This window comes from Triticum aestivum, chromosome 4A (assembly GCF_018294505.1).
Source record: "Triticum aestivum cultivar Chinese Spring chromosome 4A, IWGSC CS RefSeq v2.1, whole genome shotgun sequence".
NCBI classification, from domain to species: domain Eukaryota; kingdom Viridiplantae; phylum Streptophyta; class Magnoliopsida; order Poales; family Poaceae; genus Triticum; species Triticum aestivum.
The window spans coordinates 383,697,050-383,717,176 of NC_057803.1; positions in this window are offsets into that span (position 1 = coordinate 383,697,050).

A 20,127-nucleotide genomic window follows, 5' to 3' on the forward strand; every position below is an offset into this window, starting at 1 on the left:
AGCGGCCCGGACCGACCTTACACGTACGCTTATGTGAGACAGGTTCCACTGACTGACATGCACTAGTTGCATAAGGTGGCTAGCGGGTGTCTATCTCTCCCACTTTAGTCGGATCGGATTCGATGAAAAGGGTCCTTATGTAGGGTAAATAGAAATTGTCATATCACATTGTGGTTTTGGCGTAGGTAATAAACGTTCTTGCTAGAAACCTATAGCAGCCACATAAAAACTTGCAACAACAATTAGAGGACGTCTAACTTGTTCTTGCAGCATATGTCGTGTGATGTGATATGGCCAAAAGAATGTGATGAATGATATATGTGATGTATGAGATTTATCATGTTCTTGTAATAGGAATCACGACTTGCATGTCGATGAGTGTGACAATCGGCAAGAGCCATAGGAGTTGTCTTAATTTATTGTGTGACCTGTGTGTTACTAAAAATGCCATGTAATTACTTTACTTTATTGCTAACCGTTAGCCATAGTAGTAGAAGTAACAGTTGGCGAGACAACTGCATGAAGACATGATGATGGAGATCATGGTGTCATGCCGGTGACAATGATGATCATGGCGCCCCGAAGATGGAGATCAAAAGGAGCAAAATGATATTGGCCATATCATGCACTATTTGATTGCTTGTGATGTTTATCATTTTTTTACATCTTATTTTCTTAGAACGACGGTAGATTAAATAAGATGATCCCTCGAAATAATTTCAAGAAAGTGTTCCCCTAACTATGCACCTTTGCTAAGGTCCGTTGTTCCGAAGCACCATGTGATGATCGTGTGTGATAGGTTCTAACATTTGCATACAATGGGTGTAAGCCAGATTGTAACATCCCAAAATTCTAAATTTTGGAAAGTTATATTAAATAAATATTTATGATTGTTTGTTTGATTTTGTGTGACTGATTGTGTGAAATTGAGTGGTATTTGGAAATTTCAGAGGTATTTGAATTTCAATTGAATTTTATTTTGGATTCAACTTGGCATTCGAAATTTATTTCATATACTCCTGACAAATACTTGTTTAAAAGTATGAGAGGAGCTAACATGACACTCCAAAAAGTCAGGAGAAATTAATGCCAAAAGTTTTTGAATTCAAATTTGGAATTTATAAAAAAATGTTTTCTTTTAGTCTGGATTTTTCCTCTGAAAAAATGTTCACGTTGTAGGGTTTATTTTTCTGATTTTATTGATATATATGTCCTATAAAAATATTATATATATTTCTCTATATTTTATTTTTCTCCCTGTTTTATTCAAAAAAGGAGAAAACCCCCCACCCCCGAATTGGCTAGGCCGACCGGCCCAGCCAGCAAGGCTGCAGCCCACCAGCACCCAGGGTCGCCAGCCCAGCGCGCTGCACGCCCGAACCCGCTAGGCCTCGGTCGCCCGACCGAACTCCCCTCTCTCTCTCTCTCTCTCACTGACGCGCCGACCCCACCCCGTCTTCCTCCTCCCGCAAGCCACACGCACATATCCCGCACGCGCTCGTGCCAGCCGAGTCCAAGCCCTCGCTAAACCCTAGCCCGACTCGACCCCCTCCCTAAGAAAGATGTCCTATAAATACCTATGCCTCTCTGTCTCGATCCCCCTAAAACCCTAACCCCGAAACCCACCACCGCCCACACCCTCGCCGAACACATCTCGCCGCCGTCGCCTCGGTTCGCCGCCACTCCCGACGCCGATGAGCATTCTCTGCCCCTCCCAGCACCTTCACCCAAACCACCACCCCTCCCGTACCTCTTTGACATCCTCTCTTCGCACAGGGATTGCCGGAGCCGCCGCCTTGAGCATCACCGCCCGTCGCCGGAGTTGTAGCTCACCAAGAGCTCTGTCGAGCTCGTGCCGCTCCCTACCATCACCCTCGAACGCCGCTGAGGTCACCACCACCTCCGGCCCGCTTCGCCGCATCTCCCCGACGTCACCGTCGTCGCCCCGGACCACCGGAGCCGCTGCGCCGTCGCCGCCCGAGCCGCCGTCGTCCGTCGTCGCCGACGAGTTCGCTGTAAGCCGCCGGAACCCCCCCCCCACCGTTGGATCGTGCATGAATGGCCTAGATTAGATCACACGAAGGGTTAGGTTTATTTGTTTAGATCGGTTTTAGTTCGGTCTTTTCCCGGTTTAGTAATGGTTTTTTAACTGATCGAACCGGTCGATTATTCTGTTTAGCCGCGGGTGCGTTTTAGTTAGTGTTCTCCTGAGCGTTAGATAGGCCCAGTAGCGCATGTTATTTTTAGTTATTTTTTTAGTTCCTGTTTTTAAAACAGAATAGTTCTGTTCTTGTAAAGTCTATATCTTTTAGGTTGTTTAATATTTTTAGTTGATTCTTTTTTTGGTAGTTTACAAATTTCTTGTAGTTTCTGTAGAAAATAGATTCGGTCATGTTTAAGCTTATAAAAATAGGTTTATATTAGTTTTGGTCAGATTAGTATTTCTGCTATAATTTGAGTTAGGATTATTATTTTTTAGTGATTATTTTTTCACTGCTTTGTTTTGACCTTGCCTAGCAGTAGGGATTTATTTGTGTATTTTTAGTTTTTACTAAAAATAGTTTTACTCGAAAAGAGCCTATGCTAGTTATTTTTAACTTGCTGCTGTTTTCTGTTGTTTTAATTATTTTAAAATTTATTTTTACCTCTGTTATATTTTTTATTTCAGATTTGTTTCTGTAGTTATAGAGGGTGAACTTTTATTTACAGAAAAATATAATGTTTATTTGCTTTTTCTTGTTTTGTTCATAACTAGAGTTTAAAAAATAGTTTTTAGGTGTTTCTTTTTGCTAGTAAATGTTTATGAAAAATACCTTCTGTTATTTTAATAAACACTATATTTCCTTTCCGTTAATTACTTTAGTGTTTTAATTGCTATTAAGTTTTACTTAGGGCAAAACTACATTAGTTGTTTGTAGTAAAGTCTTAGACTTTCCCTAGTAGTTTTCTTTGTAGTTTTATTCTAGGGTTCTTTGGAATTTGTTTGAGTTTTACTATTGAGTTTCCTTGTTGTTTTGATTGTTATGTTGAGTGGTAGAATGATTGCTTATGTGAATGCCATGTTTATTATTATAGATTTCATCGGAGAGTTGCGTATAGTCTTATCAAGTTTCTGAGAGCGTTATTATTCTTCATCAACTTACGAGGCAAGTTCACTTTGACCATGTTTTTCATACCTATGTTTTATTTGCATGTAGTAGCACCTTTTCAACAATCCCTCCAGTAGTGTTATTGAATCTTGTAGTTGAGTAGAATGCATGAGGTAGGAACCCATCTCCCTGTTACCAAGCCCGAGGCGTTATATAGTTTTAGTGCTACGCTATAATAGGCGGGGTTTGGTATGAGTGCACGAGAGTGGTGTGAGAATGGAGGACTCTACGCCAATGACGACAACTCCATGATGGCATCTGCAATGACTCTATTTTTAAGGCCTCAAGACTTCAAGACCTCAAGATTTTGAGACTCGAGACAAGAATTCAATACACACTACTAGGTGAAGGACGGTTGGCCGGGATGCATGGAGAAGCGCCATGACATCTTGCGGAAAGCTTCACCCAGACTCAAAGAGACGGAAGAATACTTCATGCCCGGAAGCTTACTTGTGCAACCGCAAGTCACTATGGGCTCTGGCTTGGTTGACCTTAGTTGTGACTCTGGCTGGGACGGTGTTAGCAGATGTAGAACTACTGTAGGATTGGATGAGCACCGGACAGTGGTCAGGGGAACTCTTTGGAAGACCATGTTTCGGTCGTCTTGTTATCAAACAACCTGAAGTGCGAGAACGTAAAAAGAGGGATCGAGTCTTGCGGGTAAAGTGTACAAACCTCTGCAGAGGGTTAAAACCTAATCGATTAGCCGTGTCCCCGGTTATGGACAATTTGAGCCTCTGGACTTGGATCTATCTCGGAACTCTCAACACCAGACTGATAATTTAAGTGTGGGCAACTTATGATGATTTGGGTATGAGACATGGGTTGGCGGAACCATGTCATGATAGAAAACTCCATAGTACAGACTCCTGATATTCCTTTGTTGTAGGGAAAATAAAATTAGCTTTTACGCAAACAAAACTCAGACCCAGAGCCACAAAGCCATATTGCATGTAGAATAGTTTTATGAATCTGCTTTCTCTTATTTTGATCTTGCCGGTACATTCAATGTACTGACCTACATGGTTGCAACATCTCATGTTGCACATAATTCCTCGACGAGTAAGAGTTACGATACAGGGTTACGGTCTACACTCAACTTGCCGATGGCGTTGATAGGACTCCACACCCGTTGATTGTTTCCACTGAGACTTATAAGGTATATATATCAGTTTTACGGTATTTATACATGTGATTGCACTTTGATATATACATTGATGTACTGTGTGTGCCAGCATACTGATCCAGGGATGGCACAGATACACAGAGGCTTGACCGTCTGAGGTCGGGTCGCTATACAGATTTACACACACAATACACTTAGGTTGACTTGACGAGCCTAGCATGTACAGACCTGGCCTCGAAACATGGAAGACCAAAAGGTCAAACATGAGTCGTATAGAAGATACGATCAACATGAAGATGTTCACCGATGATGACTAGTCCGTCTCACGTGATGATCGGACACGGCCTAGTTGACTCGGATCATGTATCACTTAGATGACTAGATGGATGTCTATCTGAGTGGGAGTTCATTAAATAATTTGATTAGGAACTTAATTATCATGAACATAGTCTAAAAATATTTGCAATATGTCTTGTAGATCAAATGGCCCACGCTAATGTTGCCCTCAACTTCAACGCGTTCCTAGAGAAAACCAAGCTGAAAGACGATGGTAGCAACTACACGGACTGGGTCTGTAACCTAAGGATTATCCTCATAGATGCCAAGAAAGCATATGTCCTTGAAGCACCACTAGGTGAAGGACCCATTTTCCCAGCAACTCAAGACGTTATGAACGCCTGGCAGTCGCATAGTGATGATTACTCCCTGGTTCAGTGCGGCATGCTTTACAGCTTAGAACCGGGGCTCTAGAAGTGTTTTGAGCAACATAGAGCATATGCCATGTTCCAAGAGCTGAAAATGGTTTTCCAAGCTCAAGCCTGGGTCGAGAGATATGAAGTCTCCGACAAGTTCTACAGTTGTAAGATGGAGGAGAATAGTTCTGTCAGCGAGCACATACTCAAAATGTCTGGGTTGCACAACCGCTTGTCTCAACTGGGAGTTAATCTCCCGGATGACGCGGTCGTTGACAGAATCCTTCAGTCGCTCCCACCTAGCTACACGAGTTTTGTGATGAATTTCAATATGTAGGGGATGGAGAAACCCATTCCTGAGGTATATTCAATGCTGAAATCAGCGGAGGTGGAGATCAAAAAGGAACATCAAGTGTTGATGGTCAATAAAACCACTAGTTTCAAGAAAGGCAAGGGTAAGAAGAACTTCAAGAAGGACGGCAAGGGAGTTGCCACGCCCGGTAAGCCAGTTGTCGGGAAGAAGCCAAAGCATGGACCCAAGCCTGAGACTGAGTGCTTTTATTGCAAGGGAAACGGTCACTGGAAGCGGAACTGCCACAAGTACTAAGTGGATAAGAAGGCCGGCAATACCAAAGGTATATATGATATACATGTTATTGATGTGTACCTTACCAGCACTCATAGTAGCTCCTGGGTATTTGATACCAGTGCGGTTGCTCATATTTGTAACTCAAAACAGGAGCTGCGGAATAAGCGGAGACTAGCGAAGGACGAGGTGACGATGCACGTCGGGAATGGTTCCAAGGTCGATGTGATCGCCGTCGGCAAGCTACCTCTACATTTACCTACGGGATTAGTTTTGAACCTCAATAATTGTTATTTAGTGCCAGCTTTGAGCATGAACATTGTATCTGGATCTCGCTTAATGCGAGATGGCTACTCATTTAAATCTGAGAGTAATGGTTGTTCTATTTATATGAGAGACATGTTTTATGGTCATGCCCCGCTGGTCAATGGTTTATTCTTATTTAATATCGAACATGATGTTACACATATTCATAGTGTGAATGCAAAAATATGTAAGGTTGGTAATGATAGTCCCACATACTTGTGGCACTGCCGCCTTGGTCACATTGGTGTCAAACGCATGAAGAAACTCCATGTAGATGTACTTTTGGAGTCTCTTGATTATGAATCATTTGACACGTGCGAACCATGCCTCATGGGCAAAATTACCAAGACTCCGTTCTCCGGAACAATGGAGCGAGCAACCAACTTATTGGAAATCATACATACTGATGTGTGCGGTCTAATGAGCATTGAGGCTCGCGGTGGTTATCGTTATGTTCTCACCCTCACTAATGACTTCAGTAGATATGGGTATGTCTACTTAATGAAACACAAGTCTGAGACCTTTGAAAAGTTCAAGGAATTTCAGAATGAGGTTGAGAATCAACGTGACAGGAAAATAAAGTTCTTACGATCAGATCGTGGAGGGGAATATTTGAGTCACGAATTTGGCACGCACTTAAGGAAATGTGGATTTGTTTCACAACTCACGCTGCCTGGAACACCTCAGCGTAATGGTGTGTCTGAACGTCGTAATCGCACTCTATTAGATATGGTGTGATCTATGATGTCTCTTGCCGATCTACCGCTATCATTTTGGGGTTATGCTTTAGAGACTACCGCACTCACTTTACATAGGGCTCCGTCGAAATCCATTGAGACGACACCGTATGAATTATGGTTTGGGAAGAAACCTAAGCTGTCGTTTCTGAAAGTTTTGGGATGCGATGCTTATGTCAAGAAACTTCAACCTGAAAAGCTCGAACCCAAGTCGGAAAGATGTGTCTTCATAGGATACCCTACGGAAACTATTGGGTATACCTTCTATCTCAGATCCGAAGGCAAGATCTTTGTTGCCAAGAATGGATCCTATCTAGAGAAAGAGTTTCTCTCGAAAGAAGTAAGTGGGAGGAAAGTAGAACTTGATGAAGTACTGCCTCTTGAACCCGAAAGTAGCGCAGCTGAAGAAAATGTTTCTGTGGTGCCTGCACCAACTAGAGAGGAAGTTAATGATGATGATCAAGGAACTTCGGATCAAGTTATTACTGAACTTCGTAGGTCCACAAGGACACGTTCCACACCAGAATGGTATGGCAACCCTGTCCTAGAAATAATGTTGTTAGACAACGGTGAACCTTCGAACTATGAAGAAGCGATGGCGGGCCTAGATTCCAACAAATGGCTTGAAGCCATGAAATCCGAGATAGGATCCATGTATGAAAACAAAGTATGGACTTTGATAGACTTGCCCAATGATCGGCGAGCCATAGAAAATAAATGGATCTTTAAGAAGAAGACGGACGCGGATGGCAATGTGACCATCTATAAAGCTCGACTTGTCATTAAGGGTTATCAACAAGTTCAAGGGGTTGACTACGATGAGACCTTCTCACTCGTAGCGAAGCTGAAGTCCGTTCGAATCATGTTAGCAATTGTCACATTCTATGATTTTGAGATATGGCAAATGGATGTCAAAACGACATTCCTTAATGGTTTCCTTAAGGAAGAATTGTATATGATCCAGCCAGAAGGTTTTGTCGATCCTAAGAATGCCAACAAGGTATTCAAGCTCCAACGCTCAATCTATGGGCTGGTGCAAGCATCTCAGAGTTGGAACATTCTCTCTGATGAGATGATCAAAGCGTTTGGGTTTACGCAGATTTATGGAGAAGCCTGTGTTTACAAGAAAGTGAGTGGGAGCTCTGTAGCATTTCTCATATTGTATGTGGATGACATACTATTGATGGGAAATGATATAAAACTCTTGGAAAGCATAAAGGCTGTCGGGACCCCGATTCTAAGTCACATCGATCTAGCATGTAACACCTCATATCACTTTGCGGCCTCACGCATGGCATTCCCACGGGTGTCGCCTTACCATGGCCCAGGACCGTTTGCGCCTTTTGGCTCACGTATATGATAGTGTCGCTAGCATCCATATGACAGAGAACCCGGGCCGACATGACTAGTCATGAACCCAAAGTGGCACTAACTTACACGGACAGGCATACATGAAACAACATCGGGCATGTCGGTCAGCAACGTGTGAATCCGGGCTGTAGCAACTGGGCTAACAAGACTCCAGGAACCCGGGCTGTAGTAGGCTAGGCAGGACTCCGGATGTCACCGCGTGACATTTCCCCGAAGGGACAGACACAGGAACGATGTAAATCACATGCCAGCCAGTCTAAGTGTTCTGGAGCAGTAGTGCTGGGCTAGTAGGACTCCGGTAAACCGGGCCGTAAGAGAGGCTACCAAGGATAGACAACTAGGTTGTCGGATCCCACACATAGAAATACATGTTACATGTACGCATAACATGCAAGTATGTGCTGCACTACATGGCATCACAACATAACGCAAACTCATATAGATAAAGGCCCAGAAGAGCCACAAAGCATATATACAAACAGAGGTCTCATGACCCATCATTCAGAGCATACAAGCAACGGAAGCATTACATGTCTGAGTACAGACAACTACAAAAAGAAGAAGGCTGAGAAGCCTGACTGTCTACAAGTCCCTCCCAAGGGTACAAGATCGTAGCTGAGGTAACAAGCTACTCGCCGAAGTCCAAGCGGTACTACTAGTGAGACAGATGTCTCACCTGCAAAACATAAATAAAGCAAACGTGAGTACAAAGGTACTCAGCAAGACTTACATCAGATCCTATCATACATGCATTTGTATCAAGAAGGTAATGTGGGGTCTAGTTGCAGCAAGCGAGCTTTGACTCAGTGGCTATCCTGTTCTACGACTACAAGAAACTTCTTTGAGGTAAGAAAGCGCACACGAGTCCACTAATCACCACATCAATACACTACTATGGATTCATCCCCGTCTCTCTACGAGAAGGCCATCCATAGCACTCACACTTGTCTTGAGCATTTTAGAGTATCCACTTTAAGTTGTCTATGTACCACGTAAGCATCCAAGAAGTCCATAACCGCGGACCCGGCTATTCGAATAGACCATGTTAACCCTGCAGGGGTGTACTTCTTCACACACGCTCTCTCCACTTACCGCCATGTACACGTCATGTATCTCGACAACCTTCAAGCGGAAGCCTGGCGAGGGTGTCGTCCATGACCTGACTAACCATACAAGACTCTAGTCTAGGTTTATTGCCTATTCGAGTTCCATCCGCAAGGAGATCCGGCCGGGGTGTCGCTCACGACCCCAAACGATGTGAGCAGGGTTCCCAAGCCCACCATCCGGGTTCCACTTGGTACACCGTGCCACTGTGCCTAGTCTGTCCTAAGTCCATCCTGCCGGGTGCCACTCGGTAGAAAAATAGCACTACCTACAAACACTAGAAACTAGTTGCGACTCCTGGACAGAGATCAAGTCGGTTAGTAAGTCGAGAGAGTCAATTAAGGATCCCAATGTATGGTAGTATCGACTCATTGGACAACATACACAGAAATCAGTGCTTAAGGACGGTTCCAGTGAGACAACCCACCATGTACTCCTACATGGCCTCTCACCGCTACCTTTACCAAATCGTGTTCACACACTTCACTCTCAGCATCAGAACATCGAACATTGCACTCCAATTCATTCCCAATGAATCAGACCTGACACACTCTAAGAAATAGTAAGCATGGCATGGTAGGAACACAACAATGGCTTCAATCAACTCCTACACATGCTAGTGGGTTTCAAGTATTTACTATGGCAATGACAGGTCATGTAGAGGAATGGGTTCAACTACCGCAGCACAAAGTAGCAATTGAATCGTTGTTGTCCTAAAGCAATAACAGAGAGCCGGAGCGAGAGAGTGGGATTGTATAGGAATGAACAAGGGGGTTTGCTTGCCTGGTAGATCAACACAAGGGCACTGCTCCTCATACAGGTACTCTGGAACGGTCTCCGGAGCAAGACCTATCGAGAAGGAACGGTGTCGACAATCAGACACAAGCATATGCAACAATATGATGCATGAATATGGCATGAATATGTGATGTGTTTTGAGCTAATGCATTTAGCATTCAACTTGGAAGAGGTCTATTTGAACCAAAGGTTCAAATGCAACTCTAATTTAAGTCCCTTTAAATGCCATAAGTGTGTTTTCATATATACATCATGTATAGGTTGGTTTGTCATGCATGAAAATGGTATAGATGGGTAGACTGAATTTTTCTGATAATTTTTCATATATAACTTATTTCAATCTGAGCTATAGTTGAATTTCTATGAATTTTTGAAGTATAGCTAATTTTCTGGAATTTCCTGATTTAATTTAAAACAAAAAAAGAATTAATTGCGTCAATATGACGTCTGAGTGACATCAGCAGGTCAACGGGTCGGTCCAGGTCAAACCTGACCAGTGGGACCCATATGTCAGTGTCTAACTAACTAACTTAAGTTAATTATTACTAATCTAATCCTAATCTAGCTTAGTTAAGGTCCTGGGCCCACATCTCAGTATCAGCAGGCTAATTAGGTTTAATTAACACTTAACTAAAATTAGCAGGGGCCTGGGCCCACTTGTCAGTGATCCAGGGGAGGTCAAACCCCTGGTCAACAGGGTCAAACCCGCCGGCAACTCGATGCCGGTGAGGCCAGACGCGGCGGAGGGCCTCGGATTTGGTCCTTCGGTGACCAAATGGGCCGCGGAGACCATCTCCGAGGAGCTGGTGCTCGCGCGCATCTAGGGGAGCAGACGGGAGGCTGCGGGGCGGCGGAGCTCGCCGGAGCAAAGCTCGCGGCGGCAGCCGGAGCTCGGCTCGAGCGGGCGCTGCGCTGCGGTGCATGAGGAGGCAGGGGAGAAGGGGGAACCGACGCGAGGCTCACAGTGGACCGGAAGAGCAGCTCAGTGGGCTCGGGGACGCGCTGACGGCGGCGAGCGGCGACGGAGATCCACGGCGGCCGGAGGTGAAGAAGGTGACAGCGACGGCTCCACGGGGCGTCCGGCGATGCACGGCTTGGCGGAGAGGTAGCGGACAGAGCTTCTGGGCATGACGGAGGGGCGAGGGGACGGCGGGGAGCGCGGGGGCAGTGAACGGTGGCGACCGGCTTGTTCGGTCCAGCGAGAGAGAGAGAGAGCAGAGGAGGCAGGGAAGGGGGGTGAGAGTGAGAGGGGTTCCGGGGCGGCGCATGGTGTCGCGCGGAACATCCAGGCGGCGAGGGGGAGCCTGGCAGGCAGGCAGCTCGCGTGGCGCACAGAGTGCGTGCGCGCAGGGCACGTGCCTCTCCTACTGGCGCGAGGTGGGGGACAGTGCGGTGGCCAGTTGGGCTGGGCTAGAGCGACAGCAGGCCAGGTAGATCGGTCCAGGTAAAGTCCAGGTAGGTTTTTCCCATTTTTTTCTTTTCTATTTTTCCTGACATTTGTTTTGATTTAATAATCATACTAAATCATTTTATATACTTCTGTAAATTTTTGTAGGAACTAGTTGGATTGCTCCAAAACTCCTCACCAATTAACATAATTTTTGGACATATATTATATATATAGCAAATATATATCCAAAGCAATTAATTACTGGATTAATTCCAAATGCCCAAAATAAGTACTTATGAGCTCTTAAAAATATTTGTTTGATTTTTATCTCTGTCCAATATTTTCAGAGAGCAACATGCGCATTTTCTTGGACCTTTTTGGAGCAATTTTTTTATTTGGGTCATTTCCAGAAATGATTTTGAGGGTTTCACAAATCCTCATTTCAAATTTAAATGGAATTTAAACATGATGCACAAATGACTAGCTAGTCTAGGTCATACCAGAACTAGGGATGTGACAACTCGCCCCCACTTGGAAGAATCTCGTCCCGAGATTCAGGAGTCGATGGAAAGAAAGTGGGGTACTCCAGTCGAAGACGATCTTCTCGCTCCCAAGTAGCTTCTCTCTCAGAATGATGAGACCACTGAACTTTGAGAAACTTGATGTTATGACGTCGAGTGACATGCTCTGCTTGATCAAGAATGCGAACAGGGTACTCTCGATATGTGAGGTTATCTTGGAGATCAAGCGTTTCGTGGTCCACTTCACGGATGGAATCCAAGAAGCAACGCCTGAGTTGAGAGACGTGGAAGACATCATGTACTCAAGAAAGATGTGGGGGTAGTTCCAACTAGTAGGCAACCTCTCCTTGTTTAGCGAGAATGCGAAAAGGACCAATGTAATGAGGAGCCAACTTGCCCTTGATACCGAAACGATGGGTACCCTTCGAAGGAGTAACCCGAAGATAAGCCTTGTCGCCAACTTCATAAGCCACTTCCTTATGACGACGGTCATACTGGCTCTTTTGACGAGATTGGGCTGTTTTCAAATTCTCACGAATGATGCGAACTTGCTCTTCTGCCTCCTGGATCATATCCGTTCCAAAGAATTGTCTTTCACCGGTTTCTGACCAGTTCAAACGTGTTCGACATCTTCATCCATACAGAACCTCAAAAGGAGCTTTCTTGAGGCTGGATTGGTAGCTATTGTTATAAGCAAACTCGGCGAAGGGAAGACACTTCTCCCAATCCATGCCGAATGAGATAACACAAGCTCTAAGCATGTCTTTGATAATTTGGTTGACCCTCTACACCTGACCACTTGATTGAGGGTGGAAACCGATACTGAAGGAAAGATGGGTGCCCATGGCAGTTTGGAAACTCTCCCAGAAATGAGAAGTGAAAAGACTACCACGGTCTGATTTGATCTCTAGTGGAACACCATGAAGTGATACTATTCGATAAATATATAAGTCAGCAAGCTGACTAGCAGTGATACTCTCTCGAACAGGTAGGAAGTGAGCCACTTTAGAAAGACGATCAATGACTACGAAGATAGCATTATTCCCTCTCTTGGTCCCGGGAAAGCCGGTGATGAAGTCCATACCAACTTTATCCCATTTCCACTCAGGAATAGCTAAAGGCTGAAGGGTGCCAGTAGGCCTTTGATGCTCTATCTTAACGCAATGACAAACGTCGCAATTAGAAATGAACTGAGCAATTTCTCTCTTCATCCTAGTCCACCAGAACCTCTGGCATAGGTCCTGATACATCTTAGTGCTACTAGGATGAATCGTGAGAGGAGATTCATGCGCCTCCTTAAGGATCAGTTGTCGAAGATGTTGCTTCTTGGGAACCACCAGACGGTTCTCGAAGAAAACAACACCTCGATCATTGACAGAGAAACTACTAGTAGCTCCCTTCCAAATGTTATCCTTGATTCGAGAAATACCCGTATCAAATTGCTGGCTAGTTATGACCTGATCCTCAAGAGTAGGTTTCACCACCAAGGTAGAAAGGAATCCGTGAGGAGCAATGTGAAGATTAAGCTTACAGAATTCCTCATGGAGAAGTGGTTGGCCCTGCCGCAACATGAGATTGTTGCAATAGGATTTACGACTTAGCGCATCAGCCATGACATTGCCCTTGCCTGGGGTGTAGGTAATCCCTAAGTTGTAATCTGAGATCAACTCCAACCAACGTCTTTGCCTAAGGTTCAAATCTGGTTGGGTGAAAATATACTTGAGACTCTGGTGATCGGTGTAAATCTCACAACGTTTACCAAGAAGGTAATGTCGCCATGTCTTAAGTGCATAGACTACGGCTGCAAGCTCTAGATCATGAGTAGGATAATTCTCCTCATGTGGATGCAACTGTCGAGATGCATAGGCAATCACATGACGATCCTGCATAAGAATGCAACCTAGTCCCTGTTGTGAGGCGTCACAGTAGATAACAAAGTCTTTAGTGAAATCCGGTGGCACAAGTATGGGAGCAGAAGTCAGGCGTCTTTTCAGATCCTGAAAACTGTGCTCACACTGTGGGGACCACTCAATCTTTTTATCTTTCTTGAGAAGTTCCGTGAGAGGTTTGTCCACTTTGGAGAAGTTCTCAACGAAGCGGCGACAATAACTGGCCAGGCCAAGGAAACTCCTAACTTGCTTAACCGTTTCAGGCGGAGTCCAATCAAGAACAACCTGAACTCTCTCGGGATTGACAGCAATGCCCTTACCAGATATCACGTGGCCCAGGTAGGTCACTTCTGGCAACCAAAATTCGCACTTGGAGAACTTGGCATAAAGGCGGTGCTCTCTGAGTTTCTCTAACACAAGTCTAAGATGTTCGGCATGCTCTTCCTCGTTCTTCGAGTAAATAAGAATATCATCGAGGTAAACCACGACAAACTTATCTAAGTACTCCATGAAGATCGAGTTCATCAAGCGAGAGAATGTAGTTGGAGCATTGGTTAGACCAAAGGACATGACGGTGTACTCGTACTGGCCATAACGAGTGACAAAAGCCGTCTTAGGAATGTCCCCATTTCTGATCTTGATTTGGTGGTAGCCTAACCTCAAATCCATCTTTGAAAAGACTGAGGATCCAGCGAGCTGATCATACAGGTCGTTGATCCTGGGGAGCGCATACTTGTTCTTTATCGTGACCAAATTAACGGGATGATAATCTACAACCATTCGGTCCGTACCATCCTTCTTCTTGACGAAGAGGACGGGGCAAGCCCAGGGAGAAGAACTAGGACGGATGAAACCCTTTTGTAAGGACTCATCAAGTTGTTTCTTAAGCTCAGCTAGCTCTAAGGGTGCCATCTTGTAAGGTCTCCTAGAGATTGGAGCGGTTCCTGGGATAAGATCTATGACAAACTCTACATCTCTGTCAGGTGGAATACCTGGCAGTTCCTCTGGAAAGACATCCAGAAAGTCACGGACTACCAAGATATCTCCAAGATCAGGAAGAGGGTTGGAATTAAGAGAATAGAGCTCACGCCTTGCAACTCTGGTGGAGACAGTGACTATCTTGCCAGATGGGTGTGTAAGCTAAACAGACCTTGTGTAACAATCAATCTTGGCATAATGAGCTTTCATCCAGTCCATACCCAAGATGATGTTAATACCTGTAGACTTGAGGGCTATAAGTGATGCAATGAATACAAGTCTGTTAACAAGGATTTCATTACCGTGGCTTACACTAGAAGTTTGCCATTTGGATCCAGAAGTTTGAAAGACTAGTGGAGAGGGCATATCACAAAATGAAATGTTGTGCAAGTTAGCATAGCTTTCAGAAATGAAGGAGTGAGATGCTCCGGTATCGAACAGAACCGAAGCTGGTTGGCAATGGACAAGGAGTGTACCAAGAACAACATCCGGATCATCATGAGCGTCTTTAGCTGAGACATGATGCACATGTCCATGTTCAGTGGAAGCTGACTTGACACTGATTGTCTTGCGTGATGGATTACCACGAAGAACAGACTCCTCAGGCTGGGGTGGAGCATAGTTGGCTTGAGAGCAGTCACGTGCATAGTGTCCTAGCTCTCCACATGTGAAGCAAGTCCCTGAGGTAGGACGTGGACCCGCGTTGACAAGTGGTCTACCAATAGACCTGGGTGGAGCATACAACTTAACTGGGGGAGGTACCACATAGGATGGCCTCGACGAATAACCGGGTGGAAGAGCGGAGTTCAGAACCCAAATCCGGCGCTTCTGAGAACTAGAACCGGAGGAAGAACCCAAATCATGGGTGTGCTTACGAGACTCCTCATAAGTGAGCTGAGTTGTCTCTGCATTAATGGCCTTGTTCACAAGGGCCTGGAATGTATCACAGTGATGCAGGTGGAGATCACGACGCAACGTGGGGTTGAGACCCTTACGGAACCTAGCCTGCTTCTTGGCGTCTGTGGACACCTCCTCTGTAGCATAGCGGGCAAGGTTCTCAAACTCTCTGCTGTAAGCATCAACAACCATCTTACTCTGGGTGAAACTACAGAACTCTTCTCTCTTGCGGCCAATGAGGGCTTGAGGAATGTGATGTTCGCGAAAAGCCTAAGTGAAATCTCTCCAGGTGGGTATCTGGCCATGGAAGCATAGCCTCATAGTTCTGCCACTAAAGACTAGCAGGACCTTCCAAGTGATATGCAGCATAGGTGACCTTGTCACCTTTAGCTACGCTCGCGGAACACAGCTTGTGTGTGATACTACAGAGCCAGTCATCTGCATCGAGTGGTTCAATGGAATGATGGAAGGTAGGTGGTTTTAGGCCAATGAAGTCATGAATGGACGCAGACTCTTTGTATTGATGGGCGGTGTTCTCCTCAATACGTGGTAACAAGCGGTTAGACTCTCGCTTGTTCTTCTCCATTTCTAACATGAACTCTGCCAACGAAGGCTGATCGGGAGGATCCTCATCCCTACTATCTCCGTGGTTCCGGCTACAAGCAACAGAACTTCGGTTAACTGAAGACATCCTGAAGAACCAACCAAGGAAACAAGGATGGATTCAGCATCATCATAAGGATGTAGAATATAGTACAAGGAAAATACTATCTCTTGAACTCCTAGGACAATTCCGGCAGCATAACGGCAGTAAAATGCTCAAAATGAGACATTCTGCAAAAGACGGGGTAGCACCAAACTCAACATCATCACTCAAGGTTCTGTGATAGTACTAAACAGACTACACCGGAAGTACTCGAAAACTGGAATATGACTCTGATCAGCCAATCCTAAGAGACTACGGAGTAGTAACACGTGATCCTGATAGGCGGAGGAGAAAGCCTAGTTCCTTAACCCCGTAGGAAGGTAGGATGACTCAGATCAGAAGGCATAAGGTATGAGGAGTAAAAAGAGCCTTACGTTCCCTTCCACAATCAATTCCCCTATATAACTAAACAATTTCTAGACTCAACTTCGACTAGGTTGGCTTGGTAATCCTACAGGCAGTCAGGCTCTGATACCAAAGCTGTCGGGGCCCCGATTCTAAGTCACGCCGATCTAGCATGTAACACCTCATATCACTTTGCGGCCTCACGCACGGCATTCCCACGGGTGTCACCTTACCATGGCCCGGGACCATTTGCGCCTTTTGGCTCACGTATATGATAGTGTCGCAAGCATCCATATGACAGAGAACCCGGGCCGACATGACTAGTCGTGAACCCAAAGTGGCACTAACTTACAGGGACAGGCATACATGAAACAACATCGGGCATGTCGGTCAGCAGTGTGTGAATCCGGGCTGTAGCAACTGGGCTAACAGGACTCCAGGAACACGGGCTTTAGTAGGCTAGGCAGGACTCCGGATGTCACCGCGTGACATTTCCGCGAAGTGACAGACACAGGAACGATATGAATCACATGCCGGCCAATGTAAGTGTTTCGGAGCAGTAGTGCTGGGCTAGCAGGACTCCGGTAAACCGGGCTGTAGCGGACTACCATGGCTCGGTGGAAGCACTAGACTACATTTCCCCATAAGAGAGGCTACCAAGGATAGACAACTAGGTTGTCGGATCCCACACATAGCAATACATGTTACACGTACGCACAACATGCAAGTATGTGCTCCACAACATGGCATCACAACATAACGCAAACTCATATAGATAAAGGCCCAGAAGAGCCACAAAGCATATATACAAACAAAGGTCTCATGACCCATCATTCAGAGCATACAAGCAACGGAAGCATTACACGTCTGAGTATAGACAACTACAAAAATAAAAAGGCTGAGAAGCCTGACTATCTACAAGTCCCTCCTAAGGGTACAAGATCGTAGCTGAGGTAACAAGCTACTCGTCGAAGTCCAAGCGGTACTACTACTGAGACAGATGTCTCACCTGCAAAACATAAATAAAGCAAACATGAGTACACATGCTAGTGGGTTTCAACTATTTACTGTGGCAATGACAGGTCATGCAGAGGAATGGGTTCAACTACCGCAGCACAAAGTAGCAATTGAATCATTGTTGTCCTAATGCAATAACAGAGAGCAGGAGCGAGAGAGTAGGATTGTGTCGGAATGAACAAGGGGGTTTTCTTGCCTGGTAGATCAACATAGGGGGCACTGCTCCTCAGACAGGTACTTTGGAACGGGTCTCCGGAGCAAGACCGATCGAGAAGGAACGGTGTCGACAATCAAACACAAGCATATGCAACAATATGATGCATGAATATGGCATGAATATGTGATGTGTTTTGAGCTAATGCATTTAGCATTCAACTTGGAAGAGGTCCATTTGAACCAAACGTTCAAATGCAGCTCTAATTTAAGTCCCTTTAAATGCCATAAGTGTGTTTTCATATATACAACATGTATAGGTTGGTTTTTCATGCATGAAAATGGTACAAATGGATAGCTTGAATTTTTTTGATAATTTTTCATATATAACTTATTTCAATCTGAGCTATGGTTGAATTTCTATGAATTTTTGAATTATAGCTAATTTTCTGGAATTTCCTGATTTAATTTAAAACCAGAAAAAAATTAATTGCATCAGCATGACGTCTGAGTGACATCAGCAGGTCAACGGGTCGGTCCAGGTCAAACCTGACCAGTGGGACCCATATGTCAGTGTCTATCTAACTAACTTAAGTTAATTAGCACTAATCTAATCCTAATCTAGCTTAGTTAAGGTCCTGGGCCCACATGTCAGTATCAGCAGGCTAATTAGGTTTAATTAACACTTAACTAAAATTAGCAGGGGCCTGGGCCCACTTGTCAGCGATCCAGGGGAGGTCAAACCCCTGGTCAGCAGGGTCAAACCCGCCGGCAACTTGACGCCGACGAGGCCAGACGCGACGGAGGGCCTCGGATTTGGTCCTCCGGTGACCAAATGGGCCGCGGAGACCATCTCGGAGTAGCTGGTGCTCACGCGCATCTAGGGAGCAGATGAGAGGCTGCGGGGGCGGCGGAGCTCGCCGGGGCGAAGCTCGCGGCGGCAGCGGGAGCTCGGCTCGAGCGGGCGCAGCGCTGCGGTGCACGGGAAGGCAGGGGAGAAGGGGGAACCGACGCGAGGCTCACAGTGGACCAGAAAAGCAGCTCAGCGGGCTCGGGGACACGCCGACGGCGGCGAGCGGCAACAGAGATCCACGGCGGCCGGAGGTGAAGAAGGCGACATCGACGGCTCCACGGGGCGTCCGGCGATGCATAACTTGGCGGAGGGGTAGCGGACGAGGTGGCGGAGCTTCTGGGCACGACGGAGGGGCGAGGGGACGGCGGGGAGCACGGGGGCAGCAAACGGCGGCGACCGGCTCGTTCGGTCCAGCGAGAGAGAGAGCAGAGGAGGCAGGGAAGGGGGGATGAGAGTGAGAGGGGTTCCGGGGCGGCGTGTGGCGTCGCGTGGAACATCCAGGTGGCGAGGGGGAGCCAGGCAGGCAGGCAGCTCGCGCGGCGCACGGGGCACGCGCGCGCGCCTGGCATGCGCCTCGCCTACTGGCGCGAGGTGGGGGATAGTGCGGTGGCCAGTTGGGCTGGGCCAGAGCGGCAGCAGGCGAGGTAGATCGGCCCAGGTAAAGTCCAGGTAGGTTTTTCCCATTTTGTTTCTTTTCTATTTTTTTTCTAACATTTGTTTTGATTTAATAATCATACTAAATCATTTTATTTACTTATGTAAATTTTTGTAGGAACTAGTTGGATTGCTCCAAAACTCCTCACCAATTAACAGAATTTTTGGACATATATTATATATATAGCAAATATATATCCAAAGCAATTAATTACTGGATTAATTCCAAATGCCCAAAATAAGTACTTATTAGCTCTTAAAAATATTGGTTTGATTTTTATCTCTATCCAATATTTTTAGAGAGCAACATGAGCATTTTCTTGGACCTTTTTTGAGCAATTTTTTTATTTGGGTCATTTCCAGAAATGATTCTGAGGGTTTCACAAATCCTCATTTCAAATTTAAATGGAAATTAAACATGATGCACAAATGACTAGCTAGTCTAGGTCATACCAGAACTAGGGATGTGACAAAGGCCTACTTGAATAAGTGTTTTTCAATGAAGGACCTTGGAGAAGCTGCTTATATATTAGGCATCAAGATCTGTAGAGGTAGATCGAGACGCCTTATTGGTCTTTCACAAAGCACGTACCTTGACAAGATATTGAAGAAGTTCAATATGGATCAGTCCAAGAAGGGGTTCTTGCTTGTATTGCAAGGTGTGAGAATGAGCACGACTCAATGCCCGACCACGACAGAAGATAGAGAAAAGATGAGTGTCATCCCCTATGCCTCGGCCATTGGGTCTATTATGTATGCCATGCTGTGTACCAGACCTGATGTAAACCTTGTCGTAAGTTTGGTAAGAAGGTACCAAAGTAATCCCGACATGGAACACTGGACAGTGGTCAAGAA